Here is a 26,152-nt window from a genome sequence, read left to right as displayed (position 1 = left end):
TTCTCCCATATAAGCGAGATCATTCGATTTGAAGCTGAGGAAGAGGTTCAAATGAATCAAAATATTCTTTAGTTATGAGTGTTTGAGAATCATAAATAGCTCTCTTTACGATTATGTAAGTTGTAGATGTGCTTCAAAAGGTGATTTGAAATTTATTCACCTCTGGTAATCATATCGATTGGGACAGCGGTCAAGATACGTTTAAAATTTTAACAGCTTACGTATTCTTGGACCTAAAAAGGGGCCATTAACACTAGTTGTCCCCAATGGTCCTCTCAGAACATGCCACCTAATTAAGTATCATGGTAGAGATTCTGGAGGACAGACTGGCCATTTCGCATCAAATAAGTTATGTCATTAAGCTTGACGAACATGACCTTGCCATGCTTCATACTTTACCTTGAAATGTCTTTTACACTCTGGAAAGGGAGGTATTTCTGTTATTGCCAGCAACCAATTACCAAAAAATTTTCATTTGATGGATATTCGGGAATGAAGTTGTGCTCCTTTAGTCATGTAGTAGTTGTATTTAGGGGAGGCGACCGACAGCTGAGGTCATTTGCGCCATAGGGGATGGACAGGAAAGGATGAAGGGTGGAGAGAAACACGGCGTTGGCATTAGCCTACTACTCTTTACGAAAGGCGCCAAGGGGTCCGCAGCTTAACGTCCCATCCGACGGACGGCGTACTCACTCAAAGTGCCCTCCACAAAGCACCTCAAGTAGGGATCGAGATACCTCTGAAAAATATTCAACACCGCCGGGATTTGAACCCGGGCCCTCTGGGTGGGAAGCCAGTACGTTAGTAAATGGCTGATTTCATTTTTTACTAATAAATTCATGGAAATGACTAGATTTTCTTTATATGCGGTACTAATATTTTATTTTAAATTGATCTTTCGTCATGTAAACTTTGCGGAAGCAGCCCGTGATGTGCTTCTGAATCACAAGATTGGCACTGTTTTGAACGTCACCACAATTTGAACGTTAGTAAGTCAATTCATTATGCCTACCCTGGAATTGAATTGACGTCAACATAAGGTGTGTTATCCTGTATTTTTCCATAGCTTCCTAACTGTGCATAGGTTTTTGGTAAATAATTCAAACGACTTTAATTTCCTAGTACTTTCAAATGCATTGTCACTTATCCTTTAATAATATTTAGCTCCTCGGATCCATAAACTAAATAGTGGAAGCGTCTAATTACAGAACCATTGTTCTTTATTATCCTCAACCAGCCAATTAATTCCTCCATTTGATTAAATGACAAGGTTGGCTTCAAGTTGTTGAGGCATAAGTTTGACAGCGACGAAAGAGTTGTAGGTACCCATAACCCATTCGTCAGCTCGCCTAAAAGGGCGGTTACACTTCAACTATAGATTACAAAGGGGCGTGTTGATCCATGGAAGGAGTACTACTGTAGTTCAATTGCTAGGAATACATCTGTTCTTCCCCCGAAATTCCGATTATCCTAACAAGTTCACCTCCCTGTGGATATACTCCAGAATAAAACTCCTATCAGTTGAAAAGAAGAGATGTAAGCCCTCTTCATCTCAAAGCAAACTATGGCCGAATTAAATTAGCCACTATTGCCGTGAAAACGAGTGTTCTCACTTTCCATGTAATGCCCCCAAGTAATCCTTCAAAAAGTATACTACATGCGATATTCATATAGATATTCATATTGAAGAAAAATAATCTCTAGAGCAAATAGAAATCAGGAATATAATCCACAGCTCGAAATCTGCGACTGGAAGAGGAAAACATATATAGTAAAAGCCCGCAAAAAGTAACCTTGGAGTAATGAGCCATTGCTCTCAAGTTCTGTTTTATCTAGGACATGTATTCGGATCTATTGAATTTTACTCCTTCATTCCTTTCCCGTTTTATTTTACGTGGATTGATGGCACTCATCTCTTTTGTTTGTCTGATGCAATCCAGAAACACAATCGTATGGAGGCATTTAATACCCAAGAAAAAAGGTTTGTTCGGAAGGCTTTTCTTTTTCATCCCAAGGCAAAATAAAATCTGCTCGGGGCGCTGCCAATTCGGGCACAAAGCTCTTGTGAAGTTCCAAGTCCTCTTACCCTCGCCGGCAACTGTGACGTTCGTACCTGCGGAAAAGCTAAAGAAGACTCGGAAGTTGCCGAATAACTGACCTCCAAACGGAGCGAGAAGAATCCCATCCTCCTCTCTCATGCATCCGACGTGTCACTCTCTCAGCACGAGCCCCTTCTAGTGCTAGCTAGCTAGCTCCCCCCCCTTTCCACTTCTCCCCTCCCCCCCCCCCGGCGATCTATTGAGCAAGCGAGAAGGCAGGCGACGGCCTATCCGCGCTCACACTTGGTCACAGTCCAGCCATCCCCCGCGGCAGGCCGCGTGTAATCTCTCCTCCGCGCGCCGCCGTCCGCGACTCCTCCCCCCGGCCACTCCCGAGATTCACACGCACACCTCTTCTCGCATTATACGCGTCCCTCCGCCGTCCGTCGCTCAACCCACCCGACGAGCCTCACGGGAAGGGAGGGGGAGGATTCCTCATCTCCCTCTCTCGGCGCCTCCCTCCTCCTCGTCGCCATCCTCCACCCCGTCTCGCGATCCATCCCCTTCCTCCCGCTCTAATCACCCCCCCCCCACATCTGCACCGCCGCTCGCTGCTTGCCGATGACACGCCGGGGGCGTTTTTTCGCCGCACCGCGTTCCGCCGCTGTGGCGCGGGCGGGCCGCTCGCTTTCCTCTGGGGCCTCGTTTGAAGGGGCCGGAAGGAGCCGAAGGGCTGTGAGGGGGAGGGTACAAAGCGTACACACAATGGAGGTAACTGCCTGCAGAAAGAGACGTCGACGCATCAGAATGTGTATTTTTAAGAGATCATGCATGCTACATCGATTCCGTGAAACAGACATTTTAACCCGCTTCCATGCCCAGTAGGTACGGGTACGTTTATGAATAAATAAATTCCGATTGTGTGGGGAACCGGGGAAAACAGTTTTCGTTCTCATTCAGTGAATGTTTTTCGACTTGTGGCGCGAAATATGTTGAACCAAGTCCAGCAGAGTGCATATTTTGAGATAAAATAAAAACCCTAGGATTATTGGGCTTTTGATTAATGTGTTCTTCTCGACATGTTTTTTTAACCTATAAATATCAGAAAACGTAAGTAACACATAAAACACTGACGTTTAGAATGCGATTTTGCTCAGTCTTTCCTCGTATATTAATAGTTTACTTTGAAATCTTCATAACCTTGCCATCTGTAATTCGTTTCCGATTGCATACTAGCACAAAACATCATATTTTTTCGAATTTTTAGTAATCTGATTAATTTATTTTTATTTAAGTTATGTCACTCAAGAATGGTTAAAATAAGGCTAATATTTTAACGTCAACCCAGAATAAGTTCATATAATTATTGAGAGATTGCTGTAAATAATCCCCATTGTTTTCTTTTAATTACCACCTTCACTTTGGTCAGCGCCCCGTTGAACGAAATGCTGAAACTTGTTTTTAAACAATTTTTTGGGTAATTTTATATTTTTGATCAATATTAGAACAATATGTTATTACCCATGTTGAAGTTCAAAGTTGAACACCAAATCATTATTTATATATGCATGAAATAACATTCATAATTAATCACAATTTAGATTATTAAGTGTTACTAAGTGAAGAAAAAAATATTTCTATGAATCCAGATATGCCGTCCATAACTAGGCAGAAATATTTCGGGTATGGAAATTGCATTTTTCATCGATTCATCCTCGCCAATGTTGATGGATTGAAGCAGTCCAGGTAGAGAAGCCCCACGCGGAAAGAGGAGTGGGCCGGCGGGAGGATAAAAAAAGAAAGCGGGAAACATGGACTTGTTTTCGCCCGTGTTATTTTATTTTTCCCTCTGCCCAGATCTTTCGTCTCGAGCGCTTTTTGTACTCCCGAACCGGAGAGAGAACTGGGTCTTAGTGATACCGTTTTAGCGCCTTCATCCTCTCTTCGAAGAGTCGTAAATATATCTTTTTCGGGTTCGTGGCCTCGAGTGTTTTTGTCTTTCCTGCTATCGGAGGGGTTTTTCCAACGCGCAAGGTAGGGGTAATCATGTTCTCTGCTTCGCCGGGAAATATTACGGTTTCAGTTAAAAAGGAAAGAATTTTGAAAGGCGGTAGGACGAATCTATTCATTTAGGCTATGTGTTCTTTTTTTAGCCGTGTGCCTCAAAAAGCAATTCCTTATCCTTCCAGAACCTTTCTTCGCTATATTCTAAAGTAGAAACGGAAGCCTCTGCGTGATAGCGTCGTGTCAGTAGCTTCTCCTGACTTTTTTCATCTTCCTGAATTTTCTTAATTGAAAGTCACCCAGCAAGGCGCCCCAAAGGAATCTGGTAGGGAATGAACCATGTTCACCCTTGGAGGAGTGAAAGGAAAGGAGGGCAGGGATAGTGATTAAAATGTAAATGAAAAGTTTGCGGAACGAAAGGGTAAACTGGTTCGAAAATCTAGGGGTTTTTGGTGGCGTAAGAGATGTTTTACATACAATATTTCTTTCATACCTGTATATATACAATACGATCTCATGTCGTATTGAATTCTTATCGTGAACGATTTGAGGGAAGAGTGGAATCCTTCCGTTCTACACTATCTTGTCTTTTTTCTCTCTTAGGATTCATACCCTTATCACCAGGTAATCCACAAATTGAGTCGACCCCTGTGGTTTGAAATATTGGCCATGTACACAGTTCCCACTCCCTTAACTTTTTTCCTAGTCTTTCGTCAATTTTTTGTACCTCCGGTATTGTTACAGAGCAAAATATCTTCATTATATTGTCTTTTTTTGTATTTGTATGTAATTAGTTCTTTATTAAAAGAAAATTTTATATTTTTCATAATTATGAGCCTCCTTCATGTAATTTCAACTGCAAGGCAGGCGACGCAAAAACAGAAGGGGTCGCAATTTTTCTGTATGATAAATTTACGATTTTAGAATATTATTCCTTTATCATAAACTATTTTATGCGATTTTCTCATTTTTGTATTAGCTCTGGTAAATTTATAGATATTGATTTCCTAACAACGATTTGTATTTTTTTGGTATTTATACACACACACACACATACATACATATATGTACATATATATATATATGTATTTATTTATAATACATACATATGTATATATACGAGGGGGGACCCAAAAATAACGGGAATGTTGTTATAGATTCTTTAGTTCTCAATATATTTACATTGAATTTTGTTCACCTTCAAAGTAATCCCCATTGACCAAAATGCACTTCTCCAAATGACGCTTCCATTGTTCAAAACATTTCTGAAATTCATTTATCGGGATTTCCTTTAGGCCTTCTAGTTATTTTTGTTTTACCTCCTCCACAGTACCAAAACGCTTTCCTTTCATATCCCTTTTAAGCCTGGAAAACAAAAAGAAGTCACAGGGAGCTAAACCTGGTGAGAAGGGGGAGTAGACAATCGATGTCATACCGTTTTTTGTCAAAAACTGCATCACGGAGAGGGTGGTATGAGCCGGCGAGTGAGATAGCGAGGGACAAATTTGGCTGCAACTCTTTTCATATGCAAATCTTCAGATAGAATCCTCTGGATTGAACTCCATGACACTCCAGACATCTCACAGAGTTTATCAATGGTTCTGCGATTGTCTTCACGAATGAGGGCATTGATTTTGTCGATGTTTTCGTCAGTTCTTGATGTTGAAAGGCGACCTAAACCGGGTTGGCCTTCAATTGACATTTCACCATGTTTTAAACGCGTAAACCACTCGTTGACTCTGGTATTGCTTAGGCCAGCTTCCCCATAAGCAGTCTTGAGATTTACAATAGCTTCCGCGGCCGATTACCACAACAGGAAACAAAGTTTCACTGCAGAGTGTTGCTCTTGATAATCCACCATCATGTTTTTCACCGAAATGAAAAAAGTTGTTTCACTGAAACAGCTCTCACTGACGGACCTATCCAGTCACAGCGACGGCGCTGCGCATACTGACGCAGGAGGCGTCAATTACAGTCTTCAACATCCCGCTGCCGGTCAATACCCCCTTCAGCCACTTTTCCTGCCTCCATAGGATTGCTCCCAACAAACCCCTGTCCTCGCCCACCATACCAAGTACTTCATCGTTTGTTTTCTTCTCTGTCCATTTCACCTTCTCCATTCTTCTCAACACCCACATTTCAAAAGCCTCCAGTCTACGTCTATCCTCCTGCTTCAATGACCACGTTTCCGCACCTACGCTCCATATCAAAGCTTTTACGAGTCTTTTCTTAACATCCTTATTCAACGTCCCCATCATCAACTCCCTCCTCCTTGTGAAAGCCTCTTTGCCTAGCGCAATTCTTCTCCTTACGTCCCTACTACTTTGACCGTGTTGGTCCAAAACACTACCGAGATACGTAAACTGTTCTACCTGCTCTAGTTTTTGCCCTCCTATTTTAATATTAAGCTTAGCCTTTTTCTTTCTAGAAAATCGCATAACCTTTGTTTTATTAATATTGATTCTCATCTCATACCTGTCGCACTGAATTTCCAATTCACTAAGCAATGCTTGCAGCCCCTTGGCTGACTGACAAACTAAAGTTTGGTCATCAGCAAACCTACGATGTTACGAATGCTGCGCCCACTTTCATTCCTACCTCGAGTTCTTCCCATGCCTCTTTAATCATTTCCTCTACATTCAGGTTGAACAGCAACGGTGATAATGGGCAACCCTGCCTTACACCTCTTCCTAACACTGCTCAACCGGACTCCCCGTTCCCCACTCGTACCTGAACAGTCTGAGACATGTACAGGTTGCGGATTAGCTTCCTTTCCTTCCAATCTATTCCTATTTTCTGCAATATACTCATTAGTTTTTCCCAATTCACTCTATCATACGCTTTTTCGAAATCTACGAAACAGGCAAATACCTCCTGGTTGTGTTTTATATTCCTCTCGATTAGTAATCTCATTACTGCAATGGCATCACGCGTACCTCTGCCCTTCCTAAACCCAAACTAATCATCCCGTAAGTAATCATTTGCCCTACTCTCTATCCTTTTGTTTATGATCCTGAGAACAACTTGAGCTGCGTGGGATGTCAAACTAATTGTCCTGTAGTCCTCACATGACGTGGCCTTTACCTTTTTGTGTATATATATATATATATATATATATATATATATATATATAATAAAATATCTTCGAAATGGAACGCTCTTCGGCGACACACAAATATATAAAAACACAGATGTAGATTTTTAGAATATAGAGACACAAAGAAAGGGGTGGCCCAATCATTCAAACCGCCCGGGCTAAACCAAGCCCACTGAATGCATCAATTGGCTGCCTACATATCCCCCCCACCCCCTTGTTCATTTCCTATTGGTCCCTTTACCTCTCCTTCCCCCACCTCTCCCCCGCACATCCTCTCCGCTCTTCCCCGAGAACGCCATTCTGAAGACGACAGCCGTGCTGCCGAAACGTAAAATAACAAATTGTGAGTGTCCTTTCTTTGTGTCTCTATATTCTAAAAATCTACATCTGTGTTTATATATATATATATATATATATATATATATATATATATATATATGTATATAAACATACATACATATATTTTTTTGTCCAGCGAAGTAGTTTCAAGAATTCAAAAACTTCCTTGTCCACATTGACTTTTCATTTTTTCGTGACTGATTTTCAGTCACTGCACCAATGTGACGAGTGAATTGACATTACAATGGAAGTCTCTTTCTTGGGCTTGCAACTGCGCAGATTCTTAATCCATATTGAAGCACGGCTGCAGGCTCAAAGATTATAATCAATTGACAGGAGGGGGCATGAGTGATTACGAGTGTCATTAGTTGAAATATGTATTACGGTTATAGAAAATAAAACTATTTGGGTCAAAAAAATGTAGTGCACATATTGTATATGCACGTCATTGATGGATAAGTAATGATTTCATGCGAGATATTGTCAGCGTGGGCCACGGAAACCAAGACAGATTGAATAGACTTTCGAAAATGCAATAATTCAATTGGAATTCGTCCATGGATGCGTCGTATTCATTAAAACTCGAGCGCAAACTAATTCTTCCCAAGTGCCTAATATTGCGATGCATTTCTTCATATGTGGATCTAGAACAATCAAAGTGGATTCTAGGTCTCTGTTCATGGCTTTGAATTTTTATTCATACCATATTCATATCATTTATTCGGATTGCATTCATAGTATACCTTACTTGGAATAATATTAAAATAAAGCTAGAAATTAATTCTCATTACCCTTAATGAATACGAGTTCTCTGAATTATGATTTGATTTTGATGACCGATTATGTTTAATATTCCTAAAATAAAATTAAGTATGAAGAAAATCACTTGAAGAAGAAAATAGCAGAGGCTGTTCTTGGCTGCCACGACCGACATTGAAAATGTTTGCAGGCATCTCTCATCTTTTTCGAATGACTCTCGCTTCATGAGCAGTAACGATTCTTTGTTCGTCATTATTCCCTTTTCTGATTCACTCAAATGAGTGGAAGAATAGGTTAGAGACTTGATACGCACTGAAAGAGATGAAGGGAATAAATGAAATATATTTCGTTTTTCTATATACCTACATACCCTTCGCACTGTTACATTTCGTACTAGGCTCTGTCAAGAAAAGGCAAAATTAAATTTAAACTAGTGAATTAGATTTCAGGGCAGAAATTAAATTACGAGGGGAAATTTTCAAATTTCTTTAACACTGGTTATTCCATGCATCCTAATTGTGCATTTTTCACAATCATGCATTATTTTGCGCATCCAATTCTTTTCCTACGAATATTCTTAGCCATTAGATTCTCTCCATCTGCATTCGCCAATACCCTTTATCTACCCATTCCTATAAAACATTCACTCTACTCTCAAATCTCTTTCGGTGATTTGACACTAATCCATTTCTCAGAATTGCCATACCGACAAATCACCCTTCTTTCAAACTTGTCAAAAACCGGAATATCCGATCCGCATTCTTTCAATACCCTATGCATATCCTATTGTTACCACAAGCACTCTCCAGTAGCATTTCGTACCCGCCGCAATGAGTCGGCATTTATTTTGCTGTGGCACAATCAAATTTTATTTCACGCAATATGGTGGAGGGAAGTGCACTTTTATGCACTGCCGATTCTGCTTTCTTAGAAAAGCATTATTTTTTGCGTACTCCATGTATAACCAACTGCCTTCTTTTCGGCATGCTCCCGACATTGGAATCCATCTGGAGGCCGCTGGAAGTTGGCTCCCAGCCTTTGCGGAGTGCGGATCGTTCGTTTGCGAAACCTCTATAACGTGACCTCGTTAGACTCCGTCATGAACCGGTTATTGGAACAGCGCTACGTCATCGAATTTTGCGTCTTACAGGGCAAAACCGGCAAATGTAGTCATCATACGCTTAAGGCAGCTTATGGTGATAACGCTATGAGTAGATCAGGAGTTTTACAGAGTACAAATTGTTTCGGCAGGGTAGAGAAGATGTTGAAGACGCCGAACGTTCAAGAAGCTCATCGATCTCAAAAAGTGACGAAAATCTTGCGAAAGTGAAGGCTTTGTTGGACAGGGATCGCAGATTAAGTGTTTACATGGTTTTTGATTAACTTGGCATCCCTAAAAGTGATGTGCATCGAAAAACATGGGCATGAGAAAGGTGTGTGTGACGTTGGTGCCGCATATGCTCGCTTAGTAACGGATTATCTGACCTAGAACAACGTGAAAACCCTGCATCAGCAACCCTACAGCCCTGACGTTGCCCCACCAGAGTTCTTCCAGTTACCGCGCTTCAAATTCGTGCTGCATGGACGTCACTAAGGTTCGGTGGAAGCGTTACAACAGGCCGTGACGAGGGAGCTTAGCAGCATTCCGGGCACCGCCTTGCAGAAAGCGTACGAGGTGTGGAAAACCCGCTGGCAGCGGTCTGTGGACTCACAGGGGTGCTACTTCGAAGAATTTTGAGAGAATGTATCAATTCTGGCAATACAATTTTGTTAATCGACCTACTACTTTTGGGGATAAATTATGTATTTGGAGAAGAATTGCGATAGGCATAGAAAATTTCACTAGGAGGACGGCATTGATGACAGGGACTTTGGGTAAGTACGTTAAGAAAAGACTAGTGAAAACTTAGGCAAGGAGCGTCTTTAAGGCAAGTTGATTGACCTAGAGTGGAGGTTTTTAAGATATGGGTGTGTCGAGGAATATAAAATGTGAAGTGGACGAAAAGGAAAACAAAAGAAATGCTATTCATAGTAGGGAATGAAAGGACGATTGCTGGGATAAATCAAAAGGAGGCACAAAAGATGGATGCTGAGTAATTTGATGGGTGGTTGAATGTTGAAGACTGTGATAGAAGGGAGGGCGATAGGCAAGCGAGGAAGGAGGAGAAACAAATAGGTCTGTTGTAGAGGAGTGATGGTAGGTAGGAAGTATGCGGTATTGAAGAACGTTTTATTGGAATTTGGGGTGCCCGGTTGTGTCTTAGAGGCGATACTAAGAAATGTAAACGCGTTTAGTCGGTCTACATCCAAAACCTGCCTTGCATGGTACAGCACCAATGTATAGCGCGATGAATCTTTATTAATAATATGTGCCAAGATAACTGTTAAAATTATAAACGTGCTTTTATTTATAAAATATTATTTCCACCTCCCGGTGCCTATTAATCTTAATAAAAATCTGCAAACTCTTTTCTTACATATATTAACTGTTTCATCAATATTTCATGAGACGCATGATCGCGAAGGTGTTTTCCATGCACGAGATGCGACCGTCGGGATTGAATTGTTAGTGCAGTTGGGTGAAGATGGCGCGCCCTTAATAACCTACTTGAGAAATGAGGGAGTAGTGTCTTTCACTTTAAGTTGTGGTGATTATTTCTACGTTGTGTGGGAATAGAAGTAGTGCCTTATAGACGTAAGTTAATTCAAAGGTGACCGGGACAGTTTCGATTGAGTGATACAGGACTTGGTTCCAGTTTGGTTTCCACGGGTACACGAGTTTGACAAGGAATTTGACAGTCCTGCATTCCTAAATTGGGAATTCATATCAATTGCGGTTGGTTCTGTAGACAATGGCATCTTCAATAGACAGCTATACAACCGGTTGGAAAACTTCTTGCTGTCGATTGATTAATAAGCACTGAATGGGGGCCTTCCGCCTTGCATGACTTTGGCGCGTTGGTCGGCATTTTGCAATTTTATTGCATTCCGTAGGGTCTGGAGGGGCAACACACTTGGTTCATCTGGACTTCGAATTATTTATAATGAAATCTATACTTTTGTTAATTTTCCAACCTTGCTAATTCATCTCATTTAGTGAAAATCGAGGGCTAAATGTTTTTCAAAATGTATATGATTTATATTCTATTCCGTGAAAGTTTTTATTGAGACTCATTTATCGAGGCCGTCATTTATCACTGTCATCATCTCTATGGGTCTCTAGTATAAAGGTACAGCTTCACCAGCGATAAGGAATGTTCTATTGATATTCTTCGTTGACGTCGGTGCCCTTTGTCATACCGTGACTCCGGAATTATTGAGTACTCATCCTTCTATCGCGTATAAAGGATATGTCATGTACATATGGACAGCTTGCAAGAACAGTTATCCTTCTTCAGGCAATGCTCATGCATTTGTGATTTTAAGTAAATCTGTCATTATTTCTCATAATAATTATTTTTACCATCTTCATTAATGTTAATCAATCCTGGGGGAGGTTTGACCCTGCTCCCCACTCTGTTCTCCCATTTGCTAACCACTCATGTCTTCATTGTTCTTCTCTTCAGACACAGTTTCAGTTCATTTTTCTATTATCTTCTTCTTCTCCCCTTTTTTTCTTCCATTGCAATCATTTCACTTCGCTTCTGTTTATACAGCTATCTTCAGCAAGCCGTTGTATATCTGAAAAACTGTCAAACAGCCCTTTCCCTTCTTGTCTCAGGGTCTTCAGTCTTCTCGGTTGGCTACTCTACTCCTTCACTCTTCGTAACAATTCTGTATTTCTTCTTCGATCCGACCGTTTGATCATTCTTCCGTGGGGCACATTTATATTGACTCCGCCAACTATTGACCCCACCGTCAATATTCCTATAGGATGTTCCATATTATAATAAATTTATATGATTTCTATGCTTATGTTTAAATTGTGTAAAGTTAATTTTCTTTCATTTTTTATACTCTCCGAACAATTTATTCCATGATTTATTCGTAACCAGTGATCCTACTACCCAAATATCAAAACGTTTTCATTCATTTGACTTCGGATTTTCACTGGGTTTATATCATCTCCGGATATCTGGCTTGATTTACTTTTTTACCATCATGTTACACCTCCTCATTGTCTTCTTTAAGATATCCCGTGTATCATCTTTAGGTTCCCTTGTTCATTTGATCTTAAATCTATCTTTGGTGAAACACAGGATTCTGCATGTCCCTTAAATCCACACAGTTTAAGCTTTTCCTTTATTGCATGCGTTCCTTTCTCTGCGTGGTAGTTGAAACTAATGATTGTGAGGGCATTTCTTTGTTTCAGTTGTGTGACAACATAATTCATAAGTAATAGCAAAATCCATTATTTTCACGCACTGTGAAATATATTTTATGCCCACCATTTATTACTTCCATCTTCGACAGGATATGAAAATTTTGTGTCAGTCGGCGTTGTTGATCGTTTTCTTTTAATCCACAAATAACTGATCTTCATATGGCCTAAGAGACGACAAAGCTTCACTTTGCAGTCTGCATATAGTTTATTATGCTTGCACTATATTTTCTCTAAATCCAAAAAGAACTTAAAGTGGTAATTCCTCGGATTTGGGCTTTATTCTTCCATAGATCCTCGAGCCCGGAGGACCTTTAATTAAAGCCGTCGATCGCAGGAGATTCGAAAGAAACAATCCATTTCGGTATTGACTAATGCAAGCATTTATATCTAATAAATACTTCTCAATATAAACGCGGCATTTTCAATAGTTGTGCTAAAAATATTGAAACATTAAATTTAATAATTTTAACCGCCACTTGATATAAATATTTATTAATGTGTTTATTTATATGGAATTTATGTGAACGCAATTAATGCGGAACAGGTTTATAAAATAATCATTTGGCATGTGTAGGTCTTTTTTTTTTAAACTACAAATCGTGTTTAGAAGTAAATCTTCAAACTTTGTCAAATATTTTATCCGAGTACTTTGAGTATGAACATGACTACCTAATAGTATATATTTTTACCAAGTTTAGGTATTTTTCTTAGTGTGGTAAGCCTCTAAGTCATTGGGACTGAGCCCAGCGGAGGACTACTCACACCAATACACGGTTTTGTTTCTCTTCCCATGATTCGTGCGTACAATACATCTCCTTTGTGTGTTGGCCTTTTTTCTGGGGTATAAATCCTTCTGATTAAATGTCTCTCTGGGAGACGTGTGAGCGTGTTTTCTGAATAACGTAGACACGGAAGTTTATGCTCCGCTCTTCTGGTATAGTTTACGAATAATAATTTCACCATTTTCACATTGAATGATAGTTGATCCATTTTATTTCCGGTTTTATCTCGTAGTTAATCATTAAATTTAGAATAGCGTTATTCAGCAGTCTTCGGAATAACTTCATATACCATTGATTAAGGCGCTTCCTTCCTATTAGATATGTCTTCAGTGTCTGATATCTGAGGCCAGCTTTGGCACTCTTAGATACACATTAGCTCTCTTGAAGCGATCCTTCATTATTCTACGCTCAGATTATCCTTTTGCTCCCAACTGATTATACGTCTTTGGTTGCAGCCTTGAACTATTTACTATTTAGTGATGAACTCCCAAGTGTTATCCCCGTTCAAAAAATCGAATAAACGGCTAGTTTAACTCCAAAATATTTCACTCCAGGGTATTATATAGTGTCTGATATTGATAGAAAATCACGCAGTATGATTGCTCATGATGAACGGATGCTTGTGATAATGACTTGATGAAAGTTAAAGATGAATTTTCTGCTATCTAGAATTGGCCAGCTTCTGTCAGTGTTATATTCCAGTTCATACCATCGCTCTTTTTCCTTCACATCTTTCGTAAACCATTTCAATGAAATTTAAATCGCAATCTTTGATTAAAAATTAATACCCTAACGGTCCCATTCAAACTCTTCAGAGAAAAAACGTCTCCATATGGTCGAAATTGATCCCCATTATGGTCCCACTTCCATACAACCCTATCGTAGCAGAGCAAATTAAATATAAATTACATTACATACTGAGTGAACTATGAATATATTGGATGGTGGCGGTACTAATTTAGCTAACATTATTACAGTTATTGAACAAATAAACATACAAAATATCGAGGAAAACACTGGGCATCAGGTGCCCAGTGTTTCCCAGCTCTAGTAAAACCCACCATGTAGTACCAAACACTCCATCATCTCGTGTGGAGGCCGCGATAAGGGTTTGCAGAAGGGAATATAGGGTCACCAATCATTAGAGTAATTGTTGATAAATGATATTCCATATCATTATATTTTGGGAAAGTTCAAATTGCCTTATTTTGTGTTTTCTACGGTTATGACCACGATTTGTGTGAAAAAAAAGCCCTGATATCGTTCGATTTGGCAGTAAATTTACCACCTCTACTTATTGCGGCATTACAATAATTTCTTCTGTGCCAACGACAAACTGAAATTATTTATATTTATCTAAAATAAACTCTTTCGGCAAGGTCCCAAAGACAAAGAAGGAGTGTACGTGGAGCATATGCTTGACCCTTCGCTGATCGTAAAATGAGAATTGAATATCGTAATCAATGAAAGTATATCTTGAACAAAAAAAACCACTTTGTCCCTGTTTTGACATGCTGAAAAATTGTATGCCACTCTTATATACCCTTTACGCCAGATGACAGTTAATTAGGGAGACATTCTCCCTTAAGGCAACAAATATTCGTATGACCTCACTATACCCACAGTTATTTTTAAGTAACCTCAGATGTTTTTCCTTGATTTTCAATTTGTATATGCCTGTATGTCTTTTTAATTTTTTTTATCCAGCGAGTATGCATACTTTCGCAGTTATGTTCGTGTTTGATGCCTGAAGCTGTAAAAAAAGCCAAATATAGCATTCACCCCAATTTGGGTGAATCACGGATCTGCAAAGGCGTTACCATCCTGCTGATGATATCACCTTTTTATTCTCAGCTCATCTTCCGTATCCATTCACTCGCCGCCTGGCATAATAGGCGCGCACCATACCAGGTCTTCGGAGAATCCCGCAAGGGATATAGGTACAAATGCAAGATTGCAATTGCGAAATTGACCGAAAAAAAGGATGGGATTCGAAGACCGGAGGCAAACACGAGAAAAAAATAAGCAGTTCCAAGAAGCATCATCAGCCGAGAGCAAAATCTGAGGCACAGCAACAGTCACACGCTACCCCGAGCCGCTTCTCAGTGAAAGTTCATAATGGCCCCAGCAGTTTGACCCACCTTTCGCAGCAGTCAGACCTCCAACCTACCCGAAGTCTCCCTCCTCCGCCGCCTCGTCCTTCCCCTCCTCTTCTTGCTTTGCCAAACCACTCTCCCTTTCCATACTCCTCTCCCCCCACCCCCACGCCCGCCCCCCCATCTTCCGCCCAACCCCCACCCTCCTTCCTACGTCCCAGATCTGCGTCCCCAAACATCCCCATCCCCGTCCTACCCCCGGGCTCGCTTTCCTTCCCTCACACCCCCCACACACTCCGGCGGCCGCTCGCCTCCTCCCCGCCTTCACTCCGTCCCCAACCACGAGCAGCCCGCCGCTCACCTACTCACTCCCTCAATCCCACCGCCTCCGCTCATCCCCCGAGGCAATGGGACGCTCGCGTGAGAAAGCAAGTGCAATACGGGCCTCCCGAAGACGGAGGCGACCAACTGTCCTGCGGGAACCCCGCCGGCCGCACGTCGCCTTCCGGTTATTAGATGTTATCATTTGCAGATAGTCCTCGGTGATAACGTGAGTCCTTTCGGGGTGATATCTTTTCTTTACATGACGTATGACCCCGCTGCTTGGCATGTGATGGAAAAAATTCATCTCATTGTCGAATGCTTGTAGCTTTCTCCTTAGTGCTTATCCATCTTGATGGCAAATAAAAAATAATTAATGAACTATTGCTTTAGATTTCATGAGAACAGTTAGCAATATGTTAAACACTTGATGAACATAAATCCTGAGGAAGGAAGGATATCAGCAGAAAATCTTGCTTCTTAATGTCTTGTTCCATTTTCAGTCGTGGCTTCCGGGAAAGCACCCTCACTGCAAACATAGGATTTATGGTATTACGCGTTACCAAGAGCAGTCGACTAAATTAAATTGTAGTCAAAAACATTAGCGATGGTGATGGATGATTACACGATAGTAGGATCTCGGATATGGATAGAAAAGGCAATTCTAATGAGAGAAAAGGGGCCTGCCTTAACAATTTGAATATTCTATTGAATTTTACATCATATATGACGCCTGAAATAGGTTTTCTATCAGCAAAAAAGCAATTGCATTTGTGTTAAAAACATGGTGCCGTCATGAGTCCTTTCACCTCACTGTTGGGCAGCTTTAAATATATTTTCTTCAAAAACTAAATTCAAAGCCCTTTCTGCCATTTATTTGTATTCATTAGAATTTAAAACTTAAAATATACACTAACTAACTCACTGGTTCACGATTGCGGTTTACGTTCGTATATCTCACACGTATATTAATGGCTTTTTTATATTTTTTCACGCGTAATTTGAATCCCAGGGACCGCCAACAATAATTATTGAGTTTTTCGCTCAATTACCTTTTATAAATATTTTTCAATTGGGATACCGAGGCTACCTAAGATAAACTTTTAGTTTAAATAACAAGAAGTCGTTGTTGTAGGGATATCATTGAACTGAATGGCAAAACTCGTTCGCAGTACATTCTTGATGTTTTACTTTCCGGCTGACGAATGGCCAACTTCATTCCCCACTTGGCATTGAGAGGGATATTTGTATACCGCCAAAAAGTAACCCTTAGCTTAAACATGGAATCTGGTGCGGACCTACGGGAGTGAGCCCAGTGGAACAGCCATCGCAAGAGCCGTCGCAGCATCCAAGCGAAGCTTTCCCGTCGCCATGGCGTCTTATCCCCGCTGAGTTGGCGTGGGCGCCAAAGTAAGCCACGCGTGGGGACTGGAAGCATTCGATGCGCGCGTCGCATTCCCTCCTGCCATTTATTTCAATCTTCCAATTATTTTACTTGCCCCTCGGGAATTCTCCACAGGCATCTAACAAGAATCAGCTTCCGCCCTTGCATAGCTCTCCCTGGATTATTGGCATCTATACAGCTCGGAGCTTGCGAGCGTACTTCAAGCAATTTTATTGCGTATAGCTATTTAATAAATACTCACTTCATTTTAGAATATATGCATAAAGTGAATGTAAATAATCCAGAACGAACGCAAAATAAAATCTGATTATTATGTGATGAATAGTTTATGTCTTTCGGATTCTGAAAACGGGACACGAAGAGAGATTATTAAGTCATTACACTTGAGATATATTGAAAATTTACCAATTTGAATGTATTTATTTGAATTGAGAATGCTTAACATCAATACTGTTTGCAATTTCTGAGGCATTACTTCAATTTTAAACTGACAATCTCTTCAGTTATACTGCAATAGCGTTTTATTGATTGGATATAAATGGCAACGTATTCTATGGTGTATTTAAATGTTTTTGAGTTTTACTGTTATTTCACAGATATTTATTGAAAGTTTATAGATATTTAACGTTAGCATATATATTTATCCATTGTGTTTTTTCATAGTTTTCAGTTACAACCTGCATTGCGCGGAATAATATATGCTAGTTCATGGGGTGACGATGCACATCTTATGAGATTTAGAGATGTTTAACGTATGTGATTACCCAGAAACAAGTTAATTATTAGGTATGAAAGAGATTTTATCAATCGCTTATTTTAACAATATATTTTGTAGTTACGATGTTTAAGAAAACATTTCTTAGCTCAGATGGGTTAAGAGCAAACGTTTGCGCAAAAGTATCTCGGAAACTGAAGGAATGCTTCCTACATGATGTAGTTTCCAGCGTTACTTTGTGGAAGCAATCCATGACTTAAAATACGTTTTGCATTTCCACATAAAATTTTATTAAAGACCCATGTATCAACGAGTTTCATCTTCTTATACTTCATAGGCTCTTGTTGTCAACCTCATACATTAGCCAGCTGATATTTTCATTTAGCAGACTTGTATTTACATAAGAATAGAGGAGAAATTGTGTGTATCGAGCAAAATACCACACAGCCATTTCATTATTTGATGCGGAAAACTATTAATTTAGGGGCACAAGAAATGGTTCATTTCAGGCCCCAAAGAATAGCCATCTAAACTTTGGTAAATGTTTTGTTCTTTGCAAACACAAGTCCTAAATAAGTTGAGATGAAAACTTCATTACAATTTTGAGGCGACAACAAAACTATTTTTTTATTATTGACCCCATCAAGCCCTCGCAAATGTATTTAATTTCCAGGCTTATTCAAAATGTGATATGTCGAGGGGAAAGAAAAATCAAAAGTACGATCGATGGTTCAACCATGTTTAAGAGTGTAACTGTTATGATGCTTTGACAAATATAAAAATATTGCTACAACTCTCTTGCTGAATATTTTTTTAAATCGTCGGCTCAAAATTACAGACCTTGACAACCTTGAAGTTTGTGAAATGCTTACAAATTTGCCATTTTTCTTTCACGTATATAGAGTAATGATATTGAATAAGCCATTAATTGAACCCCTTCGGTGAACCTACTCATTTGGAAATCAAGTGAAAATTTTTTAAATATATTTTTAGGTATTTTTAATTGCCAAATTTAAATAATAAACATTAAAACTGTTAGTATTCCATCACTTTCCAGCACAAACGTAGTCTTCTAAGGGCCACGCGAACGTTCAATAGCCGGGGGCGAAAGGCGTTTTGCCGTAATTTCTTGACATGCATCTATACATTAATAATCGTTTTTTTCTTGGCATCTTGTAGCCACATTGCCTCACGCATTTTCTCAATTGACTGGAAATGAGGATTTGGAGTCGTTTCTTCGACTCGTGTAATGAATATATTTTGATAATATTTCGAGTTTTTTTCGAAATCCTGAAAAAGTAAGTTCAAAACACCTTTTCTTATTTTAGTTGTTGCGAGGCCTCCAAGGCGCGTAGTTTGTGAAGGTTGCATGTTATAGGGTTTTGCCGTGTTTACTGTTATAACAACAAGCGCGGGGAAAACTAAGAACTCGCAACCTTTGTACTGTTCCCGTAAGATTAGTAAGAAATAACAAACAGTAAGAAAACTTTATTTGTAGGAATTCCTTTCGGTCATTTATCTCTCCCATTGATAACAAATAGCTTAGCTCCTCAGCTCATAGTTGATACTAGTCTCAATTATGTTTTTATGAATACCGCCCGTTGATTTTTAGCAGGTAACTACGCTCTGGTATATGGTATAACAATGATTAACCATTTCTTTTTCACTTTTAAGTAGCATTGCAAACAAAGGAGAAATTTATAAATACACCAAATCTGTTCATAAAAGGGGTGGTATGTTTACGTAGCCTTACGTGTTTATGTAGTCGCTAAAATGGGTCAATGATTCTTTCCGGGTTTCTTCAGAGTATTCATAAAAATTATTTCGCCACCAGTTTGGCGTCTCCTTGATGTCCCTTTTATTTTTGGATATTTATTTATAAAATATTTTTGCTCATAAAGCATCATTAAATCAACAGGACTCTGTTTGATTAAAATTTCAAAAAACACCCATCCCCCTAGGGTGGAGACTTTAACGACTGGTAAATTTAAAAAATGTATTATTGGTACCGACGAGCATGTTTGGGCACGATTTCTCCAAAGAACTTCCTTAAGTGCATTACTTTACCGTATTGAACTTAAGGTACACCAGGAAATATCGAGTTTTTGTAAAACATTTGCCGAATGATTAGCCTAATGCCAGTAATAAGAAATAATAATATTAAGCTTCAGGTACACAAAAAACTCATGATTTACAATAGTTTCCAAAAATATTAAGATGTCTATCGAGACAAATTAAAGCATAATAGTAAATTATTTCCATTAATGACTGGATTCTCATGGTTTTCTCCCCCTTGGGATTATGATTGTAAATGACAGTTTACCGGCTTGTCAGTCGGTACCTCCAGATCTGATGGTGAATGACGCGCCGTCAAATCTGTCTTTTATCAAGGTGATCTCACGCGGGAGGAACCCGAAATCTTTCGAGTCATCTTCATATCACTGATGAATCCTTTGCAGCAACATTTAATTGCCTTCGTAGTTGTCGAATAAATTGTTTTTTTAATATAACCAACAATAAATTAATACTGTAAAATAACGATTTATATTTGTCCCCTGGACAAGCTATCAATAACAAGGAGACTCCTCACGTTTGCTTTATAAATATGGACCTAAAAAAAATTACCAAAAGCGATGTTTTTATTAGTTTGATGAAAATTGCAATGCCAACATATTAAGTGTAGGGATTTAATCCTAAAACTAACGATAACATTAAATATCCTCTAATTGTTGGTAGGTTTCCCTTTCATTCTAGAAACTGGAACAATCAATCCAAGGCTGTTCTCATCTATCTCTTTTAATAGTTCAATGCTTAATGAGGAAAATCATAAGGTTCTTTAATTTATTTCTATAATGTTTTATTCCATTGAGGTCATTATTTTCAAATTTGAATTGAAAATTGAACAATATCAATCAAACGACTTCGCGTTACCGGTAGTTACAATTTATTAACGACCCAAATCATTCAGTGAAACTACCCACGAAGAGACTTATTCAGTTTTGGCACTCTGTCCCTGAATTGATAAAAATAGTTAAAACACGTCCATCAGATTATGTTTTCGACTCCACATGCTTTTTGAGCCCTTATTTTGGCCCATTTTTAAGAGTCATGTTGTCAACAAACATAGCCTGTAGATTAAAATTTGCACTGTTAATTGACTCTGGCGAACCATGATTCCCAAAAGGAGACATAGTGACTGGCAATTTGAGTGTTGAGTGGCTCTCAAATAAACAAGTATTTCCTAAGGAGGCTTTCACAATAGAACTCTTTCATTTCAGTGGAAGTGGACGGCTATTTCTGCTTGAAATATAGAAAGTGTACGGCCTGCAGGGAATGCAAAATCGCATACTCGAATGCTGCAAGGAAACGTCTCTCATCAACACTGTGGAGGGACATTCATAAGGCTCGCTTAATGGATTCGTCAGCACGTGTGCCTCTTCGCGCGCTGACTGTGATGATCAGTCTTCACCGCGGCTATACGCGCATCAAGGCGGCCAGAGATCATGTCACGATGCGAGCGCAATCCCACCACTCAAGGCATCTCACCTCCTATTTCTGCGAAAGCCTTGCAATATGTGAATGTATTTCAGACGCAAAAACTACGTATACTTACTAATAATAGCAGAATAAACGAGCGGCGGTTGGAATTCTACCGTATCAATTAATCTAATGCCCAATACCAATCACAAACTTGTAGTACAGATAAAAGAATTTATGTATGAGAAGACAGGAAGGCTGGATGGAATACGTTCTCAATAAATCCAAGCCCAAATGTCTAATCTTTTAAAGTATGCATAGTAGAAATTAACTATTTCTAAGGTATTACTCATGTTTATATATTGTATTTACAATTAATACTGGTTTTATCTGATCGATTTCCATTTTTCTATTTGTAGATATCCAAAAAGGAGGTTTTCCGTGCCTGAGGTACACCAGAAGCATCGTCCAATGCTGGTTAATGTCAGCCTTTTTCCGGAAATGCGACGGATTTGCATGAAGAATTACTGATGTAAAAGCAGTGAAGGTAATTTCAAATTCAAATTCTCATACAATAAGGAAATATTTCAGATGAAGTATATTAACTGGTTTATTTTCATTTATTTGTTCATGAAGTTATTTATTTATGCAGTATTTATTTGGAAATATTTTATTTATTTATTTTACATTAATCCGAAAACAGCGCTTTGGCCTTATATCTTACTTTCAACAACGAAATAACAAATACAAACACCCAAACCCGGCGTGAAGGAAGAGCAATGAAGGTGCTGCATGTATTACGAAGCTGTTTGGTAAAAGTATATCCTCCGTTACTGAAGCATCGGTCTGAAAAGCATTTATTTAGCAGCCGATCATTCTAATCACTCGTCATGGTGTGAAACGGAAAGCTCTCTCTATCAGTTTCTCCTTGTTTCTGCTCTCCCCCACGCAGAAGATACCACTACCACGTAGACGGTAACCTTTTATACCCAATCACCCCTTCTACAGACACCATTCCACATCTTCCCGCGATGAAATCATAGTGATATGCCCTAGATGCTTTTCGGTGTAAAATCGGGAACCATGAAAAACGAGGGAAATTGCGCTCCAAACGTTGCAAGGCGGTGCGAGACTCGAGAGCTGACGACCCCGCTTTCCCGTGTCGGCCAAACTCTGGGAGGAGAATTAGGAGTCGCTCCATTGCACGCACGACCCGAGGGCCGTTTCCCGTCGGGGCCCTCTCCTCGGCGCGCCCTAAGACGTTCAACGGACCGGATTCCTCCGCCTCGGCTCCTTCAGTCGGCCAGCCTTCTTCCGGATTGTCCCACCCCGCAAGGGGAGAGCAAAGAGAGATCCGCTGCCGCCTCCACCGCCTGCCCGTCTCATAACTCCCTTTCGTTCCTCTTCCCCTGCCTCTTCGCCCACATACTCTTCCTTTTTCACTCTATGCTTGTCCTTGGGGCTCCTTTATCGTCCCTTCCACTTTTGGGGACTTCAGTAAAGCGAGGTACATTCTTTTTAAGCGAACCATCATGCGTAATATCCTAGAAAAATTGTATTTATTTATTTATATAATTTAAGCGTTTGTGTCATCCAATCAAATAATACAGATTTAGACGTACTGACATATAATTAGACAGGACTATAATGATGCAGGCATTCATTTTTTGCACGTAATGTGAGTTGGTCATAACATGCAAATTTATTCGCTTAGATACACGCTGAAAAATAGAGCCGGATTGAATTCACAAGTTGGGATGCGTGTGCATTCGATTGTCTTGAAAGTATGTACCATCTTTGGGATTATCATTCCTCTTGTTCTCGATGAACGAAGCCTATTTACAAATGGGATTATGAGTGCGTTTGTGTGCGTGAAGTCCTCCGTGCACATATTATAGTGGATGAGGGGGATCCGGAATAAATTTCCTTTCGCCTTTTCCCTCCTCCCATTCTCTATAGCTCTCTCGGCTCGTCCTTTCCCCAACCCAATCGTCCGTGGCCCTCGATTTATTTGCCCGCGAGATAATGGAAACGCAGGAATGGAGACGGCGTAGACAAAGGAAAGTCCCGAAAGGGACCGACCCCTTCCTTTTCACATCTCCTTTCAGTGAAGGAAGCCGCGTGAGTGGGGGCCCCGATGGATTTTTTTTCACTCTTTTTACTCGTTCAAATTAAAATCAGTCCCCACATCTCCGCGATAATAACTCTTTAACTCGTCTATTTACGTTAACATGTTGGATTTTTTCTCAAGTCCTGAATGTCAGCAGAGCACAAATTTGTAGGTTTTCTATTGGCCCGGTTTTACGGTTTTCCTGACACCCGGTTAATATGATTCATATGCCATGAAGTTACACAATAGGTAAGATAAACTGATATTTTATGATCATAAGATAATTTATTCCTAGCTTTTTAATCTTCGAATAATTATGGAGTTTTTATTCATACAATTTTTAATTCTAATTTTAGCACCTTCCTTAGAGCTCCCGAAATTGGAGAATTATTACTCCAAGTTTCAGCATCTCATTCAAATTATAACATGACATGCTAATTTATCAATATAAAGAATAAAAACTTAATTGGTTATGTTACCAGTAGCACAAAACTACTCTTTAGCGATTATCAGCCAGTATAAACTAACTTCTTCATATTCCTGCCCTAAGATGAAAGTTTTAAATATTCATTCACTATCGATTGGCAGAATCATCATTTGTAATCAATGGATCTTTGAATGCTGGAAAAATGGCTCTTCAGATCGTACAAGAGTGATAAACTCCATGCTCCGAATGAAGAGTGAGATAGAGTGCCCCATTCGTTTGAATTTTAAGAGTTGTGAAAGTTACTTCGTACTTCGTAAGGTATAATTCGGTCACTTTTGCCCTGAAGTATAGATAACTTCAAGAAAAGTATTCATCTATCGAATTAAATTTTTCTTGCAATCATAATAGAAAAGATAGTATTGCCAATTTTTTTGTAAGCTTCTATCCTTTCAATCTGAAATCGTTCGTTTTCAATGTACCGATGAATGTTATTGCAAGGGATGAAAAGCTTTAAACGACGGCGAAGTAACCACACTTTGGATTATACCTTAAAAGCAACGGTACAACCTGTTTCTACGAGCATTTACAACACCCAATAAAGAAGGTACGGATAAAAATCCTTCAAGTTTTCTGTTCATATTTCCCACGCTTGAAAAATCGCGCAATTGCAAAGAGGTCAAACGGTAGCTGATGCGATTAGCTCAAGAAACCCCGAGTTCATCTCCCCCTTGTGTTTTATGCGGTACCATAAATTAAGGGACGGATTTCGACGAAACTAATGTGCGTCTCTAGCAAACTGACGGGCTTCAACAAGGAGTTGGGACCCGAGGCGGGGTGGAGGGTCAAGATGGGGCGTCGGGGTCATTCCTCCGGAAGGAGATGGTAGATGGAGAGAGGGATAATGTAATTCCTCTGGAGCAGAGTGAGCAGGTGACACGGCCGATGAAGCGGTGAGCCAACTTGTGCCGAGAAAGTTGCTAAAGCTGCGTTGCCGTTGAAAGCAGAGGAGCCCATGTCCCCGGTGTACGTAATTCACGAGAGGAGCAGATGAAAAATCAATTCGTGTACACGAGGAGACGGAGAGGAATAAGCGAATGGATCACAATTCGTAGTAGAAAGCAAAAAGGAAAAATTACCGTAGGGACAGGAGACGAAGAAGGAAATCGCTCCCTCGGCAGTCATGCCAAGACGGGCGACATAATTCAAGGAAGAATTCTAGCCATGGGAGCATAGAGTAAAAGACTTACGTCTGGAGAAACATTTGTAAAGACTAAAAATATCAGATCGAATTTATAAAAAAACTGGTGAATAAATTAAAACAAGAATACAGTTTAATAGTCAGGCAACTGCTTAACTGATTGTGATGACCAGATACTACTTCTGCAGAGGGCATTTTAAGATTGAACGAGCAGTCCTTATCGCTTCGAGCTCCGGCATCATTTGAGAGTTCACCCTGTTGTACATCACGCATTTTAAATGGCGGAACCTCATTATTCTCTCTGAATTTTGCAAAATTTTATATAATATAACTTATTATGCTCGAAATTGTCTACCTCTCAGTCTTCGACATTCTGGTACGTTCAAATTTTGTGGTAGCTCCTTCAGTTTTGACCCATCGTAATCTCACTAAAAATGTCTCCGAATACATTGATTCCTTCTAAGAATGAGTTTTCCGAATGATCTCGATGAACTACCTCCCTTCTTGGTCGTTAATAGAGAAAAACGAGTGGTTAAATATCTAGCGTGGTCCTTTTTCCACGTCAGTGATGTCATCATTCAAAATCCTATTTCAACATGAATAATTTGTAATGTCAGCTGTACATTTAAATTCTTCTATGACGAAAATAGGTAATATTGTCGCATCTTTTTATTGCAACCATATACTTTTTAAATTTGAAAGGTTTATAAAATATGCTTGTGAGAGTTAGAGCATGAAACTTTCCTTTTGATATATTTGTATATTGCTCATCTTCTAGTATTTTTATCTCCCTCGTTTCAACTTCGTACACTCAATGCTACATGTTGCATATGCTTAGCGCAATTGATGATTATTCTGAAAAATAATTTTTATGCAAAGGAAATTAATAATTGTATTTTGGATGGAAAATTAATTTGATGAACATTTTTGGGGCAAAAATTTGCCTCACTTACACTTTGCTCCAATTATCCTTTGCTCTTTTCTGTTAGGCTGAGATAATGTTGTCTACGTAATAAAGTAACCTTAATGCAAAATTTGTTTTCCAACTTTTAGAGTGTC

At 39.6% G+C, this 26,152-nt stretch overlaps 1 long non-coding RNA gene across 1 annotated transcript in view; it reads left to right on the top strand.

The window, feature by feature from the left end:
- The window catches only part of LOC139692858 (uncharacterized), a 234,784-nt gene that overhangs the window by 115,048 nt on the left and 93,584 nt on the right, over positions 1–26,152 (top strand). Inside the window, exon 2 of the long non-coding RNA XR_011701805.1 lies at positions 21,778–21,905. This is a non-coding gene — a long non-coding RNA (uncharacterized lncRNA). The remainder of the gene's footprint in view (positions 1–21,777; positions 21,906–26,152) is intronic.

This window comes from Hetaerina americana, unplaced genomic scaffold (genome assembly GCF_022747635.1).
Source record: "Hetaerina americana unplaced genomic scaffold, ioHetAmer1.1.p SCAF_42, whole genome shotgun sequence".
NCBI classification, from domain to species: domain Eukaryota; kingdom Metazoa; phylum Arthropoda; class Insecta; order Odonata; family Calopterygidae; genus Hetaerina; species Hetaerina americana.
The sequence above is the reverse complement of the archived record's forward strand: the minus strand, read 5'-3'. Positions and strand labels throughout refer to the sequence as shown.